The 23,710-nt window shown below is 49.0% G+C and overlaps 2 non-coding genes across 2 annotated transcripts; both read right to left on the bottom strand.

Moving 5' to 3' along the window:
* Positions 1–4,572: 4,572 nt before the first annotated feature.
* Trnak-cuu (transfer RNA lysine (anticodon CUU)) lies at positions 4,573–4,645 on the bottom strand. Its single transcript has one exon. It is a non-coding gene; the product is annotated as a tRNA-Lys (tRNA).
* A 1,441-nt stretch (positions 4,646–6,086) lies between these two features.
* Positions 6,087–6,159, bottom strand: Trnak-cuu (transfer RNA lysine (anticodon CUU)). The gene has a single exon. It is a non-coding gene; the product is annotated as a tRNA-Lys (tRNA).
* Positions 6,160–23,710: the final 17,551 nt, after the last annotated feature.

Below are 23,710 nucleotides of genomic sequence, written 5' to 3'. Positions count from 1 at the left end.
GGATCTTCAGATCCGAAGTCCGACGCCTGCTCCATTAGGCCACACGGTCACTGACGACCAACTATAACTTGTATACGACTCATCTCGAAACGCTCACACCCCTGAGGAATTGTGTTTTCGTTCAACACTGCCGCTGCCCCTTGCTCTTTCCCCCCCATTCGTTACATTCAACCTCTTACGAGACCGACCAAATATAGACTGGGAAACAAGACCACACACTTTGTGCATTCGGAATCGAAGGCAGGGCGTCCCTCGCCGCATTTGCTACGATGGCCATTTGCTACTTCTGCAGAAGCGGCAGCGGCGGCGGCGACGGCGACGACGACGACGACTACGACGTTCGTGAGAGGCTTAGAGATATGTGAGAAATACATTTATAAAATTTAATTCAGAGTGCCTCGTCCCACCTTATGCTGTACTTTTTTTTTCTTTATTGTTATTTCATACCTATACATAGGTAGGCCAGCAGTGGCGTAACTAAGCCGCTCTTCGGCCACAGACAAGAACATAGTACAAGCAGTAAGAGATACAAAGGGACATGGAGGTTAAAAAACAGTAGACAAACAGAGTAAAATAACAGAAGCCGTTCACTGTGGAGCAGTCAAGTTAAAAGCAAGTCACACAGCAGATAGCGGAGAGATACAAAGTAGCACACGTGAACGATGGAGCACGGAACAAGAGACATGGATGCACTAACAGGACGACAAAACGCATAATCACTGCGGCGACAATCTCCGGCGGTTGGTGATGCACTTGTCACACGAGTAAGGCCGGGGACCTGCCAGAGGGAAGGGGCGAGGGTAGGAGGGAATGGGGGAGGGTTTGATGCCAATGGGGAGAGGATGGGAGAGGGAGGGGTGGTGTGTGGAAGCCAAGGGAGAGGGGGAGGGGAGGGAAGGATGGAGGGAGAGAAGGGAGAGAGGGTGCCCACAGGATAAGGAGAGGAGAGGAGAGGGAAGGCAAGGCTCAAAGTTGGTAGGAGGGGTAGATGGAGGGGAGGGTGAGTTGGGGGAAGCCACCTTGGGAGAGGGTGTGGAGAGTGTAAAGATGGAGAGCAGGTGGGATACAGGAGTACAGGCGCGGCAGCGGGTTGGGGTGGGAAAGGATGGGAGAGACAAGCGGGTGGGGAGGATCAAGGTTGCGGGAGGTGTAGAGGATCCGTATCCGTTCGAGGAAAAGGAGGAGGTGTGGGAAGAGGATGAGGTCATAGAGGATCCGCGTGGGGGAAGGGAGGCGGATGCGATAGGCGAGGCGGAGTACATGGCGTTCAAGGATTTGAAGGGATTGGTAAAAGGTAGGAGGGGCGGAGATCCAGACGGGATGGGCATAACAAAGGATAGGACGGATGAGGAATTTATAGGTGTGGAGGACGGTGGACGGGTCCAGACCCCATGTGCGGCCAGAGAGGAGCTTGAGGAGGCGGGAGCGTGCCTTGGCTTGGATTGTCCGGAGATGAGGGGTCCAGGAGAGGCGACGATTAAGGGTGACGCCAAGGTACTTGAGGGTGGGGATGAGGTTAATAGGATGGCCATAAATGGTAAGATAGAAATCAAGGAGACGGAAGGAAGGGGTAGTTTTGCCTACGATGATTGCCTGGGTCTTGGAAGGATTGACCTTGAGCAACCACTGGTTACACCAAGAGGTGAACCTGTCAAGATGGGATTGGAGAAGGTGCTGGGAGCGTTGCAGGGTGGGGGCGAGGGCTAGGAAGGCGGTGTCATCGGCGTACTGGAGAAGGTGTAGGGGGGGTGCAGGCGGAGGCATGTCCGCCGTATAAAGAAGGTAAAGAAGAGGGGAAAGGACGGAGCCTTGGGGCACAACGGCGGAGGGGTAGAAGGTGTAGGAATCCATGTTATGGATGGTGACATAGGAAGGTCGGTGGGAGATGAAAGAGGCGACCAGACGGACGTAGTTTATGGGAAGGGCAAAGGTTTGGAGCTTGAAGAGGAGACCAGAATGCCATACACAGTCATATGCGCGTTCAAGGTCGAGGGAGAGGAAGATGGCAGAGCGACGGGAGTTGAGTCGTTCTGATAGGAGGTGAGTGAGGTGAAAGAGAAGGTCATCGGCAGAGAAGGATGGCCGAAAGCCACATTGGGTTGAGAGAAGGAAGCGGTGCTGGTGGAGGTGCTGGTGGATGCGGCGGGTAAGAATGGATTCCAGGACCTTGCTGAAGACCGAGGTAAGGCTTATAGGACGGTAGGAGGAGACAGCGGAAGGTGGTTTATCAGGTTTGAGGAACATCAGGATCCAGGAGGTTTTCCACAGGTCGGGGTAGAAGCCGGTGGACAAGACCACATTGTACAGTCTGGCCAGGGTGGAGAGGAAGGATGTGGGAGCTTCACGGAGGTGACGGTAAGTAACACGGTCGTGACCAGGAGCGGTGTTGCGTTTGGTGCGGAGTATAGCTAGGATGTCTTGAGTAGTGATAGGGGTATTGAGTTCGGTGTGTGTAATGTTGTCCAAGTATTGGAAGCCAGGAGCGAGTGGAGGGACAGAGGTGTCAGTTCGATCGTGGACATCGGGGAAGAGGGAATAATCGAACTGGGGATCGTCAGGGACGGTAAAGATATCCGTGAGGTAGGAGGCAAAATGGTTGGCCTTACTAAGGTTGTCAGGAAAGGGACGGTCATTATGGAGGAGAGGATAGTAAGGGGGGCGGTTTAGATCCGGTAAAGGCGGCGGAAGGCAGACCAGTACTTGGACGAGTTAAGAGGTAGGGTAGCATTAAGACAGGTGCATGTCTGTCGCCAGTCCCGGCGTTTCTTAGCCGCGAGCAAGTTCCGGATGTGTCTCTGGAGTTACCGGTGGCGTCGTAGTGTGTCCCGGTCACACGTGTGAAGGAAGGCACACTGAAGACGACGGGATTCTCGAAGGAGGAGGACAGCCTGTGGGGGTAAAGTGGGACGGTGCGGGTGTTGGCAGAGGAGCAAGGTGAGGTTGCGGGCCTCCAGGAGAGAGGGATCCGCATTGGGAAAGGAGGTATCTGTAGGAGGGGGTGGTAGAGGAAGCGGTAGAAGGGGCCGGCGGGGAGACTTCCATGGCATCTTTGGGGGAAGGTGGAAGAAGGGGCTGCGATTTCTTGGGAGTGGAGTGGGCAGGGGTGCCACTTGGACGTTTTACAGGATGGGAAGAGGGGCGGGGTACAGGAGCAACCAGGAGATGGTGGGGGGAGGCAGGTACCGGCAGTGGTGCTGGGGCCGGTGCTGCAGATGATGCAGGTGCGGGTGCAGGTGCTGGTGCTGGTGCTGGTGCTGCTGAAGTTGCGGTATGGGTGGTGGCTCTCCGAGCCACAACCCTGGCGGGGGCTGCATGAGCGGATGAAGTGGCGTGGGGGAGTGGAGGGAAGGGGTCAAGTGAGGTGGTTGGGGGAGAAGGAGTGACAAAGGGAGCTGAGGAGGGAAGGGTGAGGAGGGGTGGGATGTAGGGGGCGGGGGGTGTTTGAGCACACCAAGTAATGGTGGTGGTAGCTGCTGAGGGGGAGGTGTAAGTTATGGCTGTGATGGAGGCGGTGGTGGTAGGGGTGGTCATGGTGAAATGAAACAACTGAACGGGATGAGGGAAAAAGAAACACTAACGATGACAGACAACGAAGACGAAGATGAAGACGAACACTATACTACACTGCACAAGTCCAGGAAGGCAAAGACGGCGGCGGCGGCTGCTGCTGCGACGGCGGGGAGCGGGGTCCGGTGCCCCGCCCTGCTGCTGCGGCGGCGGAGGAGGACGCGCTCGGCGGCGGGCTGGCGGAGGCGGCGGCGATGACGACGAACGGGGCAGACTGCGTCAGCCGGCGACGAGAACGGCGAGCAGGAAGGGCTGCACCGGCGACAGGAGTCGCGCTGCGGGGGCGGCGGCTGCTGCTGACACTGGTGCCTGCGCTGCTGAAACTGCTGGAACTGCTGGAACTGCTGCTGCTGCTGCTGCTGCTGCTGCTGTTAAACCTAACGCTTCGACGATCGCGGAAATCAATCCTCGAAGGGCGCAACTCTCTCGAGTTCCGCCGAAGAAATATGCTGTACCGCTTTGGCAAAGGCTTTAACTGCGCCATTCGCCTTAATCACATCTGAGAGTAATTCTTAATAAAAGGCCTGTCGCTAATTGTTCGTCATCGCAGATACTGTTTGCTACACGGCCACGACGCGCAACTGATTTCCAAAATTCGACTTCCTCCTTTGAGGATGGAACTCACGACCCTTGGTTTACTAGATCAGTGCTTTGCCACTGAGCTAAAGAGGCGCGGCCTAGCGGTACTTTTGCGTATTTCGTCCTTACGGTCGTCTGGATCATCAGACTTCAGCTGACAACACTTCATATTCTAATATTTGCAGCTATGGCGACCCATTACTGCTTGGCTACACATCTGACACGTAACCGATGTGCTCTCCAAACAACAACACTTGCATTTCAGAACATGTCTTTCACACATGTCTACAAAATCACCTTCACCTTCAAATACAGTTTCCTTGCAACTGACAGAGACGTAGGTAAAGTTTAAAGTTGCTATTTCCATTACATCACGTTAATAAGAAAAACGGTAATTAACATCTGCAGCGGAACAAAATTCCGTACCGCCCAACGTTGGGTTCGAACCCACGACCTTGAGATTAAGAGTTTCATGCTGTACCGACTGCGCCAGCCGGGCTGCCTCGGGTAGCACGTCACACAGTACTCGTTTGGGTTGGGTGGTCCCATACAGAATCTCTCCATGCTGCCTAATGTTTTCCTAACGTCACACTCGTCACGTACTTCACTTTTATTTCATAATAATTTCTGAGAGGTAAAGGAATTGCACGACAACATGCAGAGCTAGTGGCGTCAAAATTAACACTCATACTTGATATGACTCAAAAGCCGAACGAGTTACTCTCCGACGTTGTTTTAGATGTGCAAGTGCCAGTCAAAACTCGCGGTGACGGCACTCTGCCGACCATTTCGCTAGATAACACCGGCCTTGTTGTGTGTGTTTCAAGCTCAAGAGCATCTCCAAGCAGAAAATGGTCAACAGCAACATTCAGACGGTTTCGTACTGCTCAATTGCTACATTAAAACGGTATGTTTCTTTTTCAGAGCTGGAAAAACACGAGCGTGACAACATTCAAAGCTGTAATCTTCAGATCCGACGTCCGACGCCTTATCCATTAGGCCACACGGTCACTGACGCAGAAGTATAACTTGTATACGACTCATCTCGAAACGCTCACACCCCTGATGATTTGTGTTTTCGTTCTACACAGCCGCTGCCCCTTGCTCTTTCCCACCCAATCGTTACATTCAACCTCTTACGAGACCGACCAAATATAGACTGGGAAACAAGACCACACACTTTGTGCATTCGGAATCGAAGGCAGGGCGTCCCTCGCCGCATTTGCTACGTTGGCCATTTGCTACTTCTGCATTAGCGGCGACGACGACGACGACGACGACGACGACGACGACGACGACGACGAGAACCGCGAGAGGCTCTGACATATGTGAGAAATACATCAATGAAATGGAATTCAGACTGCCTCGTCCCACCTTATGCTGTACCGCTTTGGCAAAGGCTTTATCTGCGCTATTCGCCTTAATAACATCTGAGAGTAATTCTTAATAAAAGGCCTGTCGCTAATTGTTCGTCATCACAGATACTGTTTGCTACACGGCCACGACGCGCAACTGATTTCCAAAATTCGACTTCCTCCTTTGAGGATGGAACTCACGACCCTTGGTTTACTAGATCAGTGCTTTGCCACTGAGCTAAAGAGGCGCGGCCTAGCGGTACTTTTGCGTATTTCGTCCTTACGGTCGTCTGGATCATCAGACTTCAGCTGACAACACTTCATATTACCGGCTAATATTTGCAGCTGTGGCGACCCATTACTGCTTGGCTACACATCTGACACGTAACCGATATGCTCTCCAAACAACAACACTTGCATTTCAGAACATGTCTTTCACACATGTCTACAAAATCACCTTCACCTTCAAATACAGTTTCCTTGCGACTGACAGAGACGTAGGCAAAGTTTAAAGTTGCTATTTCATTACATCACGTTAATCAGAAAAACGGTAATTTACATCTGCAGCGGAACAAAAATCCGTTCCGCCCAGCGTGGGGCTCGATCCCACGACCCTGAGTTTAAGAGTCTCATGCTCTACCGACTGAGCTAGCCGAGCTGCCTATGTGAGTACCTGCCGGGTAGCACGTCACACAGTACTCGTTTAGGTTGGGTGGTCCCATACAGAATCTCTCAATGCTGCCTAATGCTTTCCTAACGTCACACTCGTCACGTACTTCACTTTTATTTCATAATCATTTCTGAGAGGTAAAGGAATTGCATGACAACATGCAGAGCTAGTGGCGTCAAAATTAACACACATACTTGATGTGACTCAAAAGCCGAACGAGTTACTTTCCGACGTTGTTTTAGATGTGCAAGTGCCAGTCAAAACTGGCGGTCACGCCACCCTGCCGACCATTTCGCTAGTTAACACCGGTCTTGTTGTGTGTGTTTCAAGCTCAAGAGCAACTCCAAGCAAAAAATTGTCAACAGCAACATTCAGACGGTTTCGTACTGCTCAATTGCTACAAAATGGTTCAAATGGCTCTGAGCACTATGGGACTCAACTGCTGTGGTCATTAGTCCCCTAGAACTTAGAACTACTTAAACCTAACTAACCTAAGGACATCACACACATCCATGCCCGAGGCAGGATTCGAACCTGCGACCGTAGCAGTCGCACGGTTCTGGACTGCGCGCCTAGAACCGCGAGACCACCGCGGCCGGCTCAATTGCTACATCAAAGCGGTATGTTTCTTTTTCAGAATTGGAAAAACACGAGAGTGTCAGGATTCGAGTCTGTAATCTTCAGATCCGAAGTCCGACGCCTGATCCATTAGGGCACACGGTCACTGACGACCAACTATAACTTGTATACGACTCATCTCGAAACGCTCACACTCTGAGGAATTGTGTTTTCGTTCTGCACAGCCGTTGCCCCTTGCTCTTTCCCACCCATTCGTTACATTCAACCTCTTACGAGACCGGCCAAATATAGACTGTGAAACAAGACCACACACTTTGTGCATTCGGAATCGAAGGCAGGGCGTCCCTCGCCGCATTTGCTACGATGGCCATTTGCTACTTCTGCAGAAGGGGCGGCGGCGGCGACGACGACGACGACGACGACGACGACGACGACTGCGAGAGGCTCTGAGATATGTGAGAAATACATGTATAAAATGTAATTCTGACTGCCTCGTCCTACCTTATGCTGTACCGCTTTGGCAAATGCTTCATCTGCGCCATTCGCCTTAATCACATCTGAGAGTAACTTTTAATAAAACGCCTGTCGCTAATTGTTCGTCATCAAAGCAATGTTTGCTATACGGCCACGACGCGCAACTGATTTCCAAAATTCCTCTACCTACTCTGAGGATGGAACTTACCACCCCTGGTTTGCTACACCAGAGCTCAACCACTGAGCTAAAGAGGCGAGGCCTAGCGGTACGTTTGCTTACTTCGGCCTTACGGTCGCCTGCATCATCAGACTTCAGCTGACAACACTTTATATTACCGGCTAATATTTGCAGCTATGGCGACCCATTACTGCTTGGCTACACATCTGACACGTAACCGATGTGCTCTCCAAACAACAACACTTGCATTTCAGAACATGTCTTTCACACATGTCTACAAAATCACCTTCACCTTCAAATACAGTTTCCTTGCGACTGACAGAGACGTAGGCAAAGTTTAAAGTTGCTATTTACATTACATCACGTTAATCAGAAAAACGGTAATTTACATCTGCAGTGGAACAAAATTCCGTTTGTCTCAGTGTTAGGCTCGAACCCACGACCCTGCGATTAAAAGACTCACACTCTACCGACTGAGCTACCCGGCTGCCTCGGTTAATAGCTGCCATGTAGCACGTCACACAGTACTCGTTTGGGTTGGGTGGTCCCGTACAGAATCTCTCCATGCTGCCTAATGCTTTCCTAACGTCACACTCGTCACGTACTTCACTTTTATTTCATAATCATTTCTGAGAGGTAAAGGAATTGCATGACAACATGCAGAGCTAGTGGCGTCAAAATTAACACACATACTTGATGTGACTCAAAAGCCGAACGAGTTACTTTCCGACGATGTTTTGGATGTGCAAGTGCCAGTCAAAACTCGCGGTGACGCCACCCTGCCGACCATTTCGCTAGTTAACACCGGTCTTGTTGTGTGTGTTTCAAGCTCAAGAGCAACTCCAAGCAAAAAATTGTCAACAGCAACATTCAGACGGTTTCGTACTGCTCAATTGCTACATCAAAACGGTATGTTTCTTTTTCAGAATTGGAAAAACAAGAGCGTGACAGGATTCGAGTCTGTAATCTTCAGATCCGAAGTCCGACGCCTGATCCATTGGGCCACACGGTCACTGACGACCAACTATAACTTGTATACGACTCATCTCGAAACGCTCACACTCTGAGGAATTGTGTTTTCGTTCTGCACAGCCGTTGCCCCTTGCTCTTTCCCAGCCATTCGTTACATTCAACCTCTTACGAGACCGGCCAAATATAGACTGGGAAACAAGACCACACACTTTGTGCATTCGGAATCGAAGGCAGGGCGTCCCTCGCCGCATTTGCTACGATGGCCATTTGCTACTTCTGCAGAAGGGGCGGCGGCGGCGGCGGCGACGACGACGACGACGACGACGACGACGACGACGACGACGACGACGACGACGACGACCGCGAGAGGCTCTAAGATATGTGAGAAATACATGTATAAAATGTAATTCAGGCTGCCTCGTCCCACCTTATGCTGTACCGCTTTGGCAAATGCTTTACCTGCGCCATTCGCCTTAATCACGTCTGAGAGTAATTCTTAATAAAACGCCTGTCGCTATTTGTTCGTCATCAAAGCAATGTTTGCTATACGGCCACGACGCGCAACTGATTTCCAAAATTCCTCTACCTACTCTGAGGATGGAACTTACCACCCCTGGTTTACTACACCAGAGCTCTACCACTGAGCTAAAAAGGCGCGGCCTAGCGGTACGTCTGCTTACTTCGGCCTTACGGTCGCCTGCATCATCAGACTTCAGCTGACAACACTTTATATTACCGGCTAATATTTGCAGCTATGGCGACCCATTACTGCTTGGCTACACATCTGACACGTAACCGATGTGCTCTCCAAACAACAACACTTGCATTTCAGAACATGTCTTTCACACATGTCTACAAAATCACCTTCACCTTCAAATACAGTTTCCTTGCGACTGACAGAGACGTAGGCAAAGTTTAAAGTTGCTATTTACATTACATCACGTTAATCAGAAAAACGGTAATTTACATCTGCAGCGGAGCAAAATTCCGTGTGTCTCAGTGTGGGGCTCGAACCCACGACCCTGCGATTAAAAGACTCACACTCTACCGACTGAGCTACCCGGCTGCCTCGGTTAATAGCTGCCATGTAGCACGTCACACAGTACTCGTTTGGGTTGGGTGGTCCCGTACAGAATCTCTCCATGCTGCCTAATGCTTTCCTAACGTCACACTCGTCACGTACTTCACTTTTATTTCATAATCATTTCTGAGTGGTAAAGGAATTGCATGACAACATGCAGAGCTAGTGGCGTCAAAATTAACACACATACTTGATGTGACTCAAAAGCCGAACGAGTTACTTTCCGACGTTGTTGTGGATGTGCAAGTGCCAGTCAAAACTCGCGGTGACGCCACCCTGCCGACCATTTCGCTAGTTAACACCGGTCTTGTTGTGTGTGTTTCAAGCTCAAGAGCAACTCCAAGCAAAAAATTGTCAACAGCAACATTCAGACGGTTTCGTACTGCTCAATTGCTACATCAAAACGGTATGTTTCTTTTTCAGAATTGGAAAAACACGAGCGTGACAGGATTCGAGTCTGTAATCTTCAGATCCGAAGTCCGACGCCTGATCCATTTTTTTTTTTTTTTTTTTTTACCTTTGCCTTTAGCGGGCTAGTGCTCTACCATCTTTTTTTTGTGAATTAATTTATTTATTTTACATATATTTGTTCATATCACATAGGACGCCCTCCAGGCGAAAAAAAAAATTATGTGGAATTACCATCAGTAACATATAAAATAGAAAGGGAATTATAGGAATTAAAGAAAACGCCCTCCTGGCAGAACAGACAAAGCAGCATCCGCGTCCCGCCAACTTGTGGGTAGACGCACACCGAATCCCAAGGCAGTCAGGCATGTTCCAGGCACGTCTTCACGAAGAATATTGCATTTTCCGGTACATGGGACTGAGTCCTGGTATTACACACTCTCATTGAAGTCATCTTCTCATACCTGGGACACCCCAGCTGCAGGGGGGATCGAAGAAGGCACTACCCAAAAAGTTGGCATAGTACTGACGGTATCGCGGATGGTGCATGAGAAAAGTAAAGCGATCTTGCAGGAATGTCCAAAAATCAAGAACACTCTTACCACCTTCATGGAACAAATAAGAGATCGAGAGACCTTTTATCCAGATCACAGCGTTGGTCTTCGTACTTGGGAAGTATGTCTCATCTGGGAACAGAAGAGATTTCGGTGTAATGGCATGGGGAGCCGTACGTAGAAGAAAGGCAAGCATCTTCTGAATCAGCTGCCACACCTCTGCAGAAGATCCACACATCAGTCGATGTTCGTCCGTATCAAGCGTTTGACAGCGAGGACACAGCGGCGAATCTGTCATTTTTATGGCATGTAGACGAAGTTGTGTCATGTATTTTCCATTAACGACCAAATACCAGGTCGCACGTGCGCTCGTGTCTAGGTATATATGGTGTACAGAACGCCATACCACGGGCCATGCGATCGTAGGATATCGCCTTTCCACAACATTACGAGTGTGATTTCTCATCATGATTCGGTAAACATCACGTGCCATAGGGGGTCTGGTACTAGGCAAGTCGGCATGGACATAACTGTATTCGATGAAAAAGGTCCGGATATGTGAGAGAGGGGAAGAAATATGGGCTACTGCAACGGGTGCCACTCGAGAGGGAGGGGCCACTTCATCAATCAGGCTTCCCGATAATCCGTTTCGGCGGCGGATCCACGATTTAACCATCGTACTTACATAAAGGGCAGCTGCTCTCGCTCGGACGTTGACAAGGCCGAGGCCGCCATCTCGAGGAGGAAGTGTCAGCGTGTCGTAGCGGACTTTGAAGATAAGACCCGCGCTAACAAAGTAGCCGAACGCCGCCTGAAGTCTGTGTGCCATTGCCTTTGGCATCGGTAAAATCTGTGCTAAATGGGGTAGTCGCGAGACTAGATGAGTGTTAACAAAATCCACCCTTTGTAACATGTCCAATGCTCTCAGGAGGTTGCCACGAACGTTCGTGCGGATAGCTTGAAGCAGGCGTTTGTAGTTAAATGAGATCGTGCGCTGTATATCACGCGTGAAGGTGATCCCCAAACATTTGAGCTTGTCCACTAATGGCAATGGTGCCACACTCTCAGCTGGAAGGCCTCTACCGACGGACATAGCACTAGATTTCGTCAGGTTCACACGGCTGCCCGCAGCAGCCCCGTACTGGTTGATCCACGCCAGTGCCTCTCGCACTTCATCCTTCGATAGAACCAAGAACACCAAGTCATCTGCATAGGCGCGGCAGATGAAAGAAGTCCCCCTCATTGTTATGCCTGTCAACCGGCTCCTCAAACCGTGTAATAGTGGCTCAAGGGCAATGGCGAAAAGCAGCATCGACAGCGGACACCCTTGACGGACCGACCGCATGACGTTAATAGGGCCCGCCACACGGCCATTGACCAGCACCCGCGACGTGGCACCTCGGAGAAGCCGCAAGACGAGGTGTATAAACCTGTGGGGAAAGGCCATCCGTCGGAGTACGTTTTCGAGAAAGTCATGACTCACTCTATCAAAGGCGTGGTCGAAGTCCACTGTCACTAAGGCACCACGACTGCGACAGGTCATGGTCAGGGCTATAACGTCACGGTAATCGCTGAGTGCCGTCTGAATGTTACTATCACCTCCAAAGCACGTTTGATCCAGAGAGATAACTTGAGGGACGACGCGCCTAATGCGAGCGCCAAGAATCCGGGTAAAAATCTTGAAGTCACAATTTAACATGGTCAGCGGCCGATAATGTTCCACTCCTCGACCTCCCGATGGCTTGGGGATCGGGATAAGCAAGCCTTCTACGAATTCGGGTGGGAGAGGAAAGTCAGGGTTCATCAGTTCTTCATACATCGCAGTCCAGCGTGAGCCCATGATGTCATGAAATGTGTGGTAAAACTCCAGCGGGAACCCATCTGGACCTGGGGCTTTGTTTGCCGCACCCTTATGAAGAGCATCGGCGACGTCATCAGCCGTAATTGTCGCCGTGAGAATCTCCGCAGCAGACTCGTCCAGGGTATCTGTCAAGGAACGGAGGACATCAGACATTACCGCCACGTTCCGGTCCTCTGCTGCATAGAACTCGTTGTAGTGATCCACAAAGGCTCTTACGATGTCATTCTGGGACGTCAATCGACGACCATCTGGCATGTCGAGGGCGTTGATCAACTTTCTACGACACCGCTGCTTCTCTCGGATAACATGATGCATGGACGGGAGCTCTCCTGGTACACATTCGTGACATCTTGCGCGTACTACTGTGCCTTCAAGGCGGTGACGCATAAGAGAAATTATCTTCGCCTTAATACGTTGAATTTCAACCTGTCGTTGAACTGAGGGGGCAAGGTTTGAGAGTTCCCGGAGAATTGTGAAATAGTATTCCATGGTATGTCGGTGCCATAACATTTTATCGCGACCGTAATTCATCATAGAACGACGTAAAGCAGGCTTGGCGCAGTCGATCCACCACCGAAGTGTTGAAGGATACGCTGGAAGGCGTCTCACACAGTTGTTCCACGTCGTCTCTACGACCTGCCTACATTCCGGATCCTTGAGATGGGCCACATTCAGCTTCCACAGGCCTCGACCGCGCCACACCTTCTGCCTCTGGAGCGAAACAGTGCAAATGTAGGCGATATGGTCGGAAAAGGCGGTAGGCCATAACTCAGCGTCAAGCGTGGCAGTTACGAGTCCTGGGGACACGTAGACACGGTCAAGACGACTTGCTGAATGGCTGGTGACGTACGTATACCCAGGCCGATCGCCATGCACGCGGTCCCAAGTATCGGTGAGTTTCAGTTCATGCACAAGCAGCTTGAGTTCCTGGCATGTGGTGAAATGGGGATGTTGGTCCTTTTGGGATAACACACAATTGAAGTCGCCGCCAAGAACAATATGGTCGTAGCGTCCGACAAATAAAGGAGCGATCTGTTCTGAATAGAATCGCGACCGCTCCCGTCGCTTGGCCGTGCCCGAGGGAGCGTAAACATTGATGACTCGAACACCGTGGAAAGTCACAGCAAGACCCCTAGCCGATGGTAGGTAAATCACGTCATCTACATCAATGCCTTCCTTTAAAAGAATAGCTGTCCCACTGCCACCGTCGGCACACGGCGTGAGGTAGGAAACATAGCCATAGACATTAGGAAACGTCGCCAGGCGAACTTCCTGCAAAAGGGCAACATCTAGGTCCGACGCCCTCAACATATCACGGAGCAATTGTAGTTTGACAGGGGTGCCAATGGTATTGACATTGATGGAGCCAATCCTGTAAGCTTGTCGTAGAATTGGGACTACAGGGACGCTCATGGAGGCACGAAGAGCAGCAGCGAACAAGAATGTTGTCCCAGTAGGCTGCACATCCCCATCCTGTAACCCTGTCGATTAGGAGTCGTGGGCTGGAGCAGCGGCATTCGCGGCTGTCTCACTAGTTGGAGTGTCGTCGGCTACATCGTCAGACCACGCAAGGGTGCGTGGATGGTGTGCGTCCAGTGGAGTACCAGCAGAGTCCGAAGGCAGTGTCATGGCGGTGGTGGAAGAGTTGTCCTGGCTCAGCTGTTGTTCAACGTCCATAGGTACAGCGCCTGGTGCATGCAAGGATGGTTGTACGTCCGACGGAGTGCAAGTTGGTGCTTCCACCACAGATTCGTCCTTCGGGGGAACAACTTGATAATTTTGATCTTCATCGTCTTGAGACTGCGTCCTGCAGGTGTCAGACGGGGCGATCCGCCGTTTTCGACGTCTCTTCGGCGACCGTTGCTTGCGCACGTGATCTTCAGTGTCCGAAGACGCCTGGGGATCCGGATGTTCAGGCACAAAAGCATCGGTAGGCACAATCATGGAGTCAAGGGCCATCCTCTGTCCTTGAGATTGCTCACCACTGCACACGTCGGGAGGAGAAGGCAAGGGCGTCGGTCCGTCCGCAACAGCCAGAGGCAGTACCGGAGACGACGATGTACCAGTAGTAGGAGCCAGTGGTGTTCGCGGTCGGGGGTCGCTATGGAGAGCTTCGACAAACGTCAGCGGTAGCGACGTCGGAGCGGTCGTGGCCGGCAGGTCCCCAGGCGGTAACTGTGTGATTCTGCGCTGCAGACAGCGGGAACGGAGGTGTCCTTCTTTGCCACATCCCGAGCATGTCTTCGGCTGTCCATCATAAATAATAATTGCACGGCAGCCACCAATATATAAGTAGGACGGCACATGTTTGGTTAGTTCTATGCGGATCTGCCGTACTCCATTGAGAACCGGGTATGTAGTGAACTGAACCCACTTCTCAGCTGTGTGGCTAATCACTTTTCCATATGGATGGAATGCAGATACCACTACCTCTGAAGGCACCTCGAAAGGGAGTTCAAAAACACGTATCGTGCGCAGTCCAAGTCCCGCATGTTCCACAGTTACGTCACCGATGTGTCCATCAGAGTGACGGAACTTAAGACCACTTCGAGTTGCATCTAGAATTTTTTCACATATGTCTTCGTTGACCAATTTCACGTATACCACACTGCTCACTATAGAAAGGTGGATGCCAACAAGATCGTTGCAGTCAATCTTGACTTCATCTCTGATAAACTGTTCGATTTTGAGTGCCTTTGGTCGGGCATATTCAGGTGCAAAGCTAATCTTCAGTGTCGATTTTCGGTGGGCATAAGCCATTCTCTGTCGAATGAAATATAGCGCGCTAAGACGGCAGAATCACGTAAACAACTCCGCGAGCGAGCTGCTCGGCGAGGACGTAAACAAGACGTCCGTGCCGCTAGCGTGCCGAAAGGCGACAGGGCACACGGTCACTGACGACCAACTATAACTTGTATACGACTCATCTCGAAACGCTCACACTCTGAGGAATTGTGTTTTCGTTCTGCACAGCCGTTGCCCCTTGCTCTTTCCCAGCCATTCGTTACATTCAACCTCTTACGAGACCGGCCAAATATAGACTGGGAAACAAGACCACACACTTTGTGCATTCGGAATCGAAGGCAGGGCGTCCCTCGCCGCATTTGCTACGATGGCCATTTGCTACTTCTGCAGAAGGGGCGGCGGCGACGACGACGACGACGACGACGACGACGACGACGACGACGACCGCGAGAGGCTCTGAGATATGTGAGAAATACATGTATAAAATGTAATTCAGACTGCCTCGTCCCACCTTATGCTGTACCGCTTTGGCAAATGCTTTATCTGCGCCATTCGCCTTAATCACGTCTGAGAGTAATTCTTAATAAAACGCCTGTCGCTAATTGTTCGTCATCAAAGCAATGTTTGCTATACGGCCACGACGCGCAACTGATTTCCAAAATTCCTCTACCTACTCTGAGGATGGAACTTACCACCCCTGGTTTACTACACCAGAGCTCTACCACTGAGCTAAAGAGGCGCGGCCTAGCGGTACGTCTGCTTACTTCGGCCTTACGGTCGCCTGCATCATCAGACTTCAGCTGACAACACTTCATATTACCGGCTAATATTTGCAGCTATGGCGACCCATTACTGCTTGGCTACACATCTGACACGTAACCGATGTGCTCTCCAAACAACAACACTTGCATTTCAGAACATGTCTTTCACACATGTCTACAAAATCACCTTCACCTTCAAATACAGTTTCCTTGCGACTGACAGAGACGTAGGCAAAGTTTAAAGTTGCTATTTACATTACATCACGTTAATCAGAAAAACGGTAATTTACATCTGCAGCGGAACAAAATTCCGTTTGTCTCAGTGTGGGGCTCGAACCCACGACCCTGCGATTAAAAGACTCACACTCTACCGACTGAGCTACCCGGCTGCCTCGGTTAATAGCTGCCATGTAGCACGTCACACAGTACTCGTTTGGGTTGGGTGGTCCCGTACAGAATCTCTCCATGCTGCCTAATGCTTTCCTAACGTCACACTCGTCACGTACTTCACTTTTATTTCATAATCATTTCTGAGAGGTAAAGGAATTGCATGACAACATGCAGAGCTAGTGGCGTCAAAATTAACACACATACTTGATGTGACTCAAAAGCCGAACGAGTTACTTTCCGACGTTGTTGTGGATGTGCAAGTGCCAGTCAAAACTCGCGGTGACGCCACCCTGCCGACCATTTCGCTAGTTAACACCGGTCTTGTTGTGTGTGTTTCACGCTCAAGAGCAACTCCAAGCAAAAAATTGTCAACAGCAACATTCAGACGGTTTCGTACTGCTCAATTGCTACATCAAAACGGTATGTTTCTTTTTCAGAATTGGAAAAACACGAGCGTGACAGGATTCGAGTCTGTAATCTTCAGATCCGAAGTCCGACGCCTGATCCATTAGGGCACACGGTCATTGACGACCAACTGTAACTTGTATACGACTCATCTCGAAACGCTCACACTCTGAGGAATTGTGTTTTCGTTCTGCACAGCCGTTGCCCCTTGCTCTTTCCCAGCCATTCGTTACATTCAACCTCTTACGAGACCGGCCAAATATAGACTGGGAAACAAGACCACACACTTTGTGCATTCGGAATCGAAGGCAGGGCGTCCCTCGCCGCATTTGCTACGATGGCCATTTGCTACTTCTGCAGAAGGGGCGGCGGCGGCGACGACGACGACGACGACGACGACGACGACGACGACCGCGAGAGGCTCTGAGATATGTGAGAAATACATGTATAAAATGTAATTCAGACTGCCTCGTCCCACCTTATGCTGTACCGCTTTGGCAAATGCTTCATCTGCGCCATTCGCCTTAATCACATCTGAGAGTAATTCTTAATAAAACGCCTGTCGCTAATTGTTCGTCATCAAAGCAATGTTTGCTATACGGCCACGACGCGCAACTGATTTCCAAAATTCCTCTACCTACTCTGAGGATGGAACTTACCACCCCTGGTTTACTACACCAGAGCTCAACCACTGAGCTAAAGAGGCGCGGCCTAGCGGTACGTTTGCTTACTTCGGCCTTACGGTCGCCTGCATCATCAGACTTCAGCTGACAACACTTCATATTACCGGCTAATATTTGCAGCTATGGCGACCCATTACTGCTTGGCTACACATCTGACACGTAACCGATGTGCTCTCCAAACAACAACACTTGCATTTCAGAACATGTCTTTCACACATGTCTACAAAATCACCTTCACCTTCAAATACAGTTTCCTTGCGACTGACAGAGACGTAGGCAAAGTTTAAAGTTGCTATTTACATTACATCACGTTAATCAGAAAAACGGTAATTTACATCTGCAGCGGAACAAAATTCCGTTTGTCTCAGTGTGGGGCTCGAACCCACGACCCTGCGATTAAAAGTCTCACACTCTACCGACTGAACTACCCGGCTGCCTCGGTTAATAGCTGCCATGTAGCACGTCACACAGTACTCGTTTGGGTTGGGTGGTCCCGTACAGAATCTCTCCATGTTGCCTAATGCTTTCCTAACGTCACACACGTCACGTACTTCACTTTTATTTCATAATCATTTCTGAGAGGTAAAGGAATTGCATGACAACATGCAGAGCTAGTGGCGTCAAAATTAACACACATACTTGATGTGACTCAAAAGCCGAACGAGTTACTTTCCGACGTTGTTGTGGATGTGCAAGTGCCAGTCAAAACTCGCGGTGACGCCACCCTGCCGACCATTTCGCTAGTTAACACCGGTCTTGTTGTGTGTGTTTCAAGCTCAAGAGCAACTCCAAGCAAAAAATTGTCAACAGCAACATTCAGGCGGTTTCGTACTGCTCAATTGCTACATCAAAACGGTATGTTTCTTTTTCAGAATTGGAAAAACACGAGCGTGACAGGATTCGAGTCTGTAATCTTCAGATCCGAAGTCCGACGCCTGATCCATTTTTTTTTTTTTTTTTTTTTTTTGGGCCTCCCATCAGCCCTTTTAGCCCATCCTTGCGCTCTCCATAATTCGCCTTCATCGGCGTCGGCTTCTCACGCCATGTACATTACCATAAACTGATGAGACGAAGTTAATCCCTTTATCGTGGAGAAACTAATGTACCCCTTCTTTGGGCTTATTGATAATGTGAAAAAAGAATGAAGTCTTCAGTAGGTAGAAACAGAAGTTATGTTCAGTTTGTTTCCTTCTTCATCGCTGTTTTTTGTTGTCACACTTAAAGCAAATAGTCTTCCTTGAAAAAGAAACGTCAGAGGGCATTTCGAAACTGCCTCTTCTCTCTGAAAATGCTTAAAAAACAAACCATATTCGGTGAGAAGCAACTATTTATAACGGCTTCTTGAAAAATAAATTAATAAACGTTGAACTCAAAGAACTGCAATTCCGGTAAAAACTAAAATAATTTTTTTTTTTTTTTTTTCACTATTGTTAAGTAAGTTAGTAGTGGTGAACACTCTCTTACGTTTGTCTTCTGTGTCCGCAGATATTTCTTGTTAATTCTTTTACATCAAGGTCTTGATTAAAAAATTTGCGTATGTTTCTTTATATTTACTAGTCTTCAGTAACATGTGATGCTCAGTTAGCAGAGAGATCCAAAAATCCTCTTGGCTTTTCTCTTCCTTCGTGAAGAGGTAATGGACCGTTGCCGCTTTCAGCCAATTGACTGCGTTGCGTTTCGTGTTAGGAAAGGGTACATCATCCGGTGTCAAAAAGTCCGCAGGCGTTATAGCGTTAGGTGACGTTCGAAGGATGAGTGCCAGCTTTCGTCGGACATTCAGCCAGATATCTTTAACCTTGTCGCACACGAAACGATGTTCTTCGTTATCAATTAAACTACACGTTGCACACAAAGGCGAATCCGCTAAGTGGATCGAATGAAGTTTCGAGTTTGTTGCAACTTTCCTATTTACAACAAAGTACCATGTTGCTTTCAGATGAGTAGCTAAGTTACGGTTATGAATATTTGCCCATATCACTTTCCAGTTAGAACATGGATAGTTTTGTTCTATTTTGTTGTTCTTCTTTTCTCCCATCAATTTGCCATATATTTCTTTTACGTTTGTCATGTCTTTTTCCGGAATTCTTGAATGTAGGTAGCTATATTCTATTAAAAACCATCGTAAATGGTAAAGTCCGCTCGGTATGTGCTGCACATTAATGGGTGGAGAGAGGTCATCTGGAGCTATTTCAGATAGCAAGTGCGCGGCGATACAGCTGCCGGATTGTCTCCATTGTTGAAATGTATTGGAGATGTACAGAGCCTGCGACTTTTTAGTAACATTCGTTAAGTTTAAGCCGCCATTATTAGTGGCGAGCGTCAGAGTGTCATACTGGATTTTAAATATGTGGCCACGGCTCACAAAATAGCCTATTGCTGACATAATTTGTTTGGCGATGCCGGCGGGTATTGGCAGTATCTGGGCGACATAATTGACTTTGGAAGTAATAGAGACGTTCGCTAAAGACACTCTCTGAATTTCATTTAATTGTCGAATACTATGTGTCCGTACACTAGCTCGTATGGTAGTTAGTACTTGTCTATAGTTGGCCGCAATAGTTTGACGTATATTTTTTCGGAAATCAATGCCGAGACACTTCAAGGCTGTTAGCTCACGTAAGTGACCGTGTGTGCGCATGCCAATGCCACATCCGATATTGAATATGCCGGACTTGGTTTTGTTTAACCTCGCGGCTGACGCTCGTTCGTATTTTTCTATTATGTGCATTGCCGCCTCGACTTCCGCTACATTCATAACGAGAAACCCAACATCGTCCGCATAAGGTTTACATATTATTTTGTTTCCTCGTATTTGCAATCCTTGTAACCGCTGAGTCAAGGTAGCGAGCAAAGGTTCGATGGCCATGGCAAAAAGTGCCATGGACAACGGACAACCTTGCCTGACGGAACATGCGATCTCGACTGGCCGGCTCGGCTGTCCATTTATGATGATTCTGGAGGAGTTATTCGTTACCAAACGTCGTATGAGGTCGACGAATCTCGGCGGAAAACCCATTGCGCCCATCGTTTTCAGGAGGTAGGAGTGGCTGATCCTGTCGAAGGCTTTATCGAAATCTAACGACACGATGGCACATTTTAGTCGACATACTTCTGCTATTGAAATTATGTCGCGGTAGTCGGACCGCGTCTGCTGAATTTTCCTATCTTTGCCCACGCTAGACTGATATGGGCCGGTGACGCTGGCCATTACATTTTTAAGTCTGTGGGCTAAGAGCCGCGAAAAAATTTTATAGTCACTGTTCAGCAGAGTGATTGGTCTCAAATTTCCAATTTTCTTGCCAGCCGATTTTTTTGCGATTAACACTATCATACCTTCACGAAAATCTTTCGGTATCTCCTTATTGAGGTTCAGAAGTTCATTACAGATGCATGTTATTCTATGTTTTATATGTTCCCAGAAGACTTGATAAAATTCTGCTGGTATGCCGTCAGCTCCAGGGGATTTATTTTTTGCACTTTGATAGACAGCATAGTGTACATCGTCTTCGGTCGCCTCCGCTATTAGAGCTTCCGCGTACGCGTTACCAACGCGTCCTTGCAGGTGGGTCAGTAAATCGTACTGTGCTTTTTCGTCTACCTCTTTATGTGAAAACAAGTTGTCGAAATGGGTTAGTATTTCTGCTTTTATGTCGTTGTGCATTGTCAAGGTGGTTCCATTATCAGTTTTAAGCTCCGTCAGTATTTTGCGGAATCCTCGTTTAGTTTCACGAATCACATGATATATCGAAGTGGCTTCTTTTTGCGCCACAGTCTCTGCTCTTGACCTTATTTGGTATCCTTCAAGCTATTGTCGCCTTAATGTCAGTATTTTTGCCTGGAATTTTTTAATTCTCCCGTGGTTCCCAATAGCTGTAGCACCTTGCAGGTAGAGTTCTCGGAGACAATGAAAATAAAATTCTATCGTTCTTTTCCGCCAAAAGCTCTTCTCCCGGGAGTAGTTGATGAAACATCTCCGGATCTGAGGTTTGGCGCATTTGAGCCACCAATCCAAGGTCGAGTGGTAAGAGCTGAGTTTGGTCTCGCAGGCTCTCCAAGTGGTGAGAAAGGATTCTCGACAGGCAGGATCTTTTAAGTGTGAAACATTAAGTTTCCATGGCCCTTTATATCGACAGGTTCCTTGTCGTTCCAAATTTAATGTGCATATATATGCAGCGTGGTCCGAAAAAACGGTTGGCCAAACTTCAGACTGCAGGATGCGGTGTTTCAGATTGGGCGAGACATATATTCGATCCAACCGGCTCGCTGAATGATTCGTGAGGTGGGTAAAGCCGGGTGCCGCGCCGTGCTTTTGCTCCCACGAATCAGTTAAACGGAGGTCGGTGACGATACGTTCCAGGTCCGGCGATTTGTTGTAGTTCGGAGTTTGGTCTTTGGCATGTATGACACTGTTAAAGTCGCCTCCAAGGATGGTATGGGTGCAGTGTACACCAAACAAAGGAACAATTCCCTCCTTAAAAAACTGTGCTCGTTGGCACCGATTGGTAGAACCAGATGGGGCATAGACATTAATAATCCTGGTGTTATAAAGCGTGCTGGCAATGCCTCTGCCGTTAGGCAGTTTTGTTACGTCTGTAATGACGACGCCCTCTTTGAAAAGAAATGCGGTACCCAAATCACATCCAATTCCAGGATTGACTATAGCATTATACCCCTGTATGAAGTCAAGTTCGATGTTTGTTACTTCTTGTAAAAACAAAATGTCCACATCAGCTGCATACAGGATATCTTTTAAATTTTGTAAATTAAATGGGCTACAAATTTTATTGATGTTCAGCGTAGCGATCTTATAGGCCTGCAACGGAACTACGTTAGCCAAGACGGGAGTGTAATTAGGAAAAACTCTGGCAACATATCATTTCGAAAAAACATTAAGAAATCTGACCCGAGAGACATGTGGACACAAGTCAGTAAAACCGTTCAGACTAGAAATATTCATGACTTGGGAAGGGATCAGTCGGCTTCTCCGTGTCTGGGACAGTATCCGTCGCGGCGATGACATTCAAGACGACGTCATCGCGTGGTGTGGCCATCGTGGTGACTGTAACGGTTCCTGTGGTGTCCATAATTTCGTCCTCCTTTGTAGTGTCGTCGACATCGTCTGCCCACGGATTCGACAGCCCTGTCATCGGTTCGTCATTAAGTGGTGCACTATATTCAGGTGTTTGCTGGTGATTTTTATCTTCGGTTCGGGTAATTGCTACGTCATCGAAGGGCAAACTGGCAGAACCGGAGGTACTATCCAAGGACACAGGGTCTTCGTTAGATGACTGCTGATTGCACTGCAAGTTCTCAGATGCAGATTGACGTATTTTGCCCCCTATTTGCTTCGCCTGTTCATGCAGTTGTGGTGCAGTCTGCTCTGCACCTTGACGCGCGATCCTCCGTTTTTTAGATTTCTTGGGAGATGCGTCTCGTGGTGGACTTTGGACGGTACCTGAAGAAGCCTCAGGTTGCAAAGTAGCACTACTCGAAGTGACTGACGCCAGGTCTGATTTCATTGCACTTGACGGGCTGTGGTCAGTGCCTAAGGCAGCTGCAGGATTCGGAAGAGCACCACTAGAAACGGCTGGTTGCGAGTCCGTTTTCTGTGCACCTGATACGCTTTTGATACCTCCTAAAGAAGCTCCAGGATGCAGAGGAGCACTACCCGAAGCGACTGAGGTCGCGTCCGTATCCATTGCCTCATTGGGCGATTCCACGGCGACAAGGGCAGGAGCAGATATGTCTTCGCAGGAGGGTTGAGTGTCTACAGATGCTACACCTGAGTCGGTCGGTTGGTCGGTCGCTTGTGGGTCGGTATTCGTAGAAACTTCGGGGGGCGCAGTGGCACTTGCAAAACCGCGCGCTACGGCGACATACGTCACGGGCAGCGTTGACATAGCAGGGGGCCTGACGGCATCGCCGGCAGGCAGTTGCGCCACTCGCCTTTGAACACAGTCTGCACGAACGTGGCCTGGTAAATTGCAGACAGCACACGTTTTCGGTTGGTCATCATACATCACAACAGCTCTATATCCGCAGACGTTTATAAACGACGGAATGTGCTTCTGCAATTCGACTTTTAATTGGCGCACACCATTCAAAACAGGGAATTTGTGTGCAGCAGACCACCGTTCGGCAATATTACTCAAAACTTTCCCGTATGGTGCAATAACAGCATTTATCTGGTCACTTGTAATTTCAAAGGGAAGTTCAAAGACTCGCACGGTCCGAATACCTAGACCAGCATGGGCAACGGTAACCTCCCCAACATTTCCGTCAGCATGTTTAAATTTCAGAATGCCACCACAAGATCGAACTATCCTTTCACACAATTCTGGACTGGCAAGTTTCACGAAAACCACACTGTTCATAATCGAGAAATGTATGCCGATAATATCATCAAGTCCTATTTTAACATCATCCTCTAACCACTGTTCAACATCAA

Source organism: Schistocerca gregaria, chromosome 1, assembly GCF_023897955.1.
Source record: "Schistocerca gregaria isolate iqSchGreg1 chromosome 1, iqSchGreg1.2, whole genome shotgun sequence".
NCBI classification, from domain to species: domain Eukaryota; kingdom Metazoa; phylum Arthropoda; class Insecta; order Orthoptera; family Acrididae; genus Schistocerca; species Schistocerca gregaria.
The sequence above is the reverse complement of the archived record's forward strand: the minus strand, read 5'-3'. Positions and strand labels throughout refer to the sequence as shown.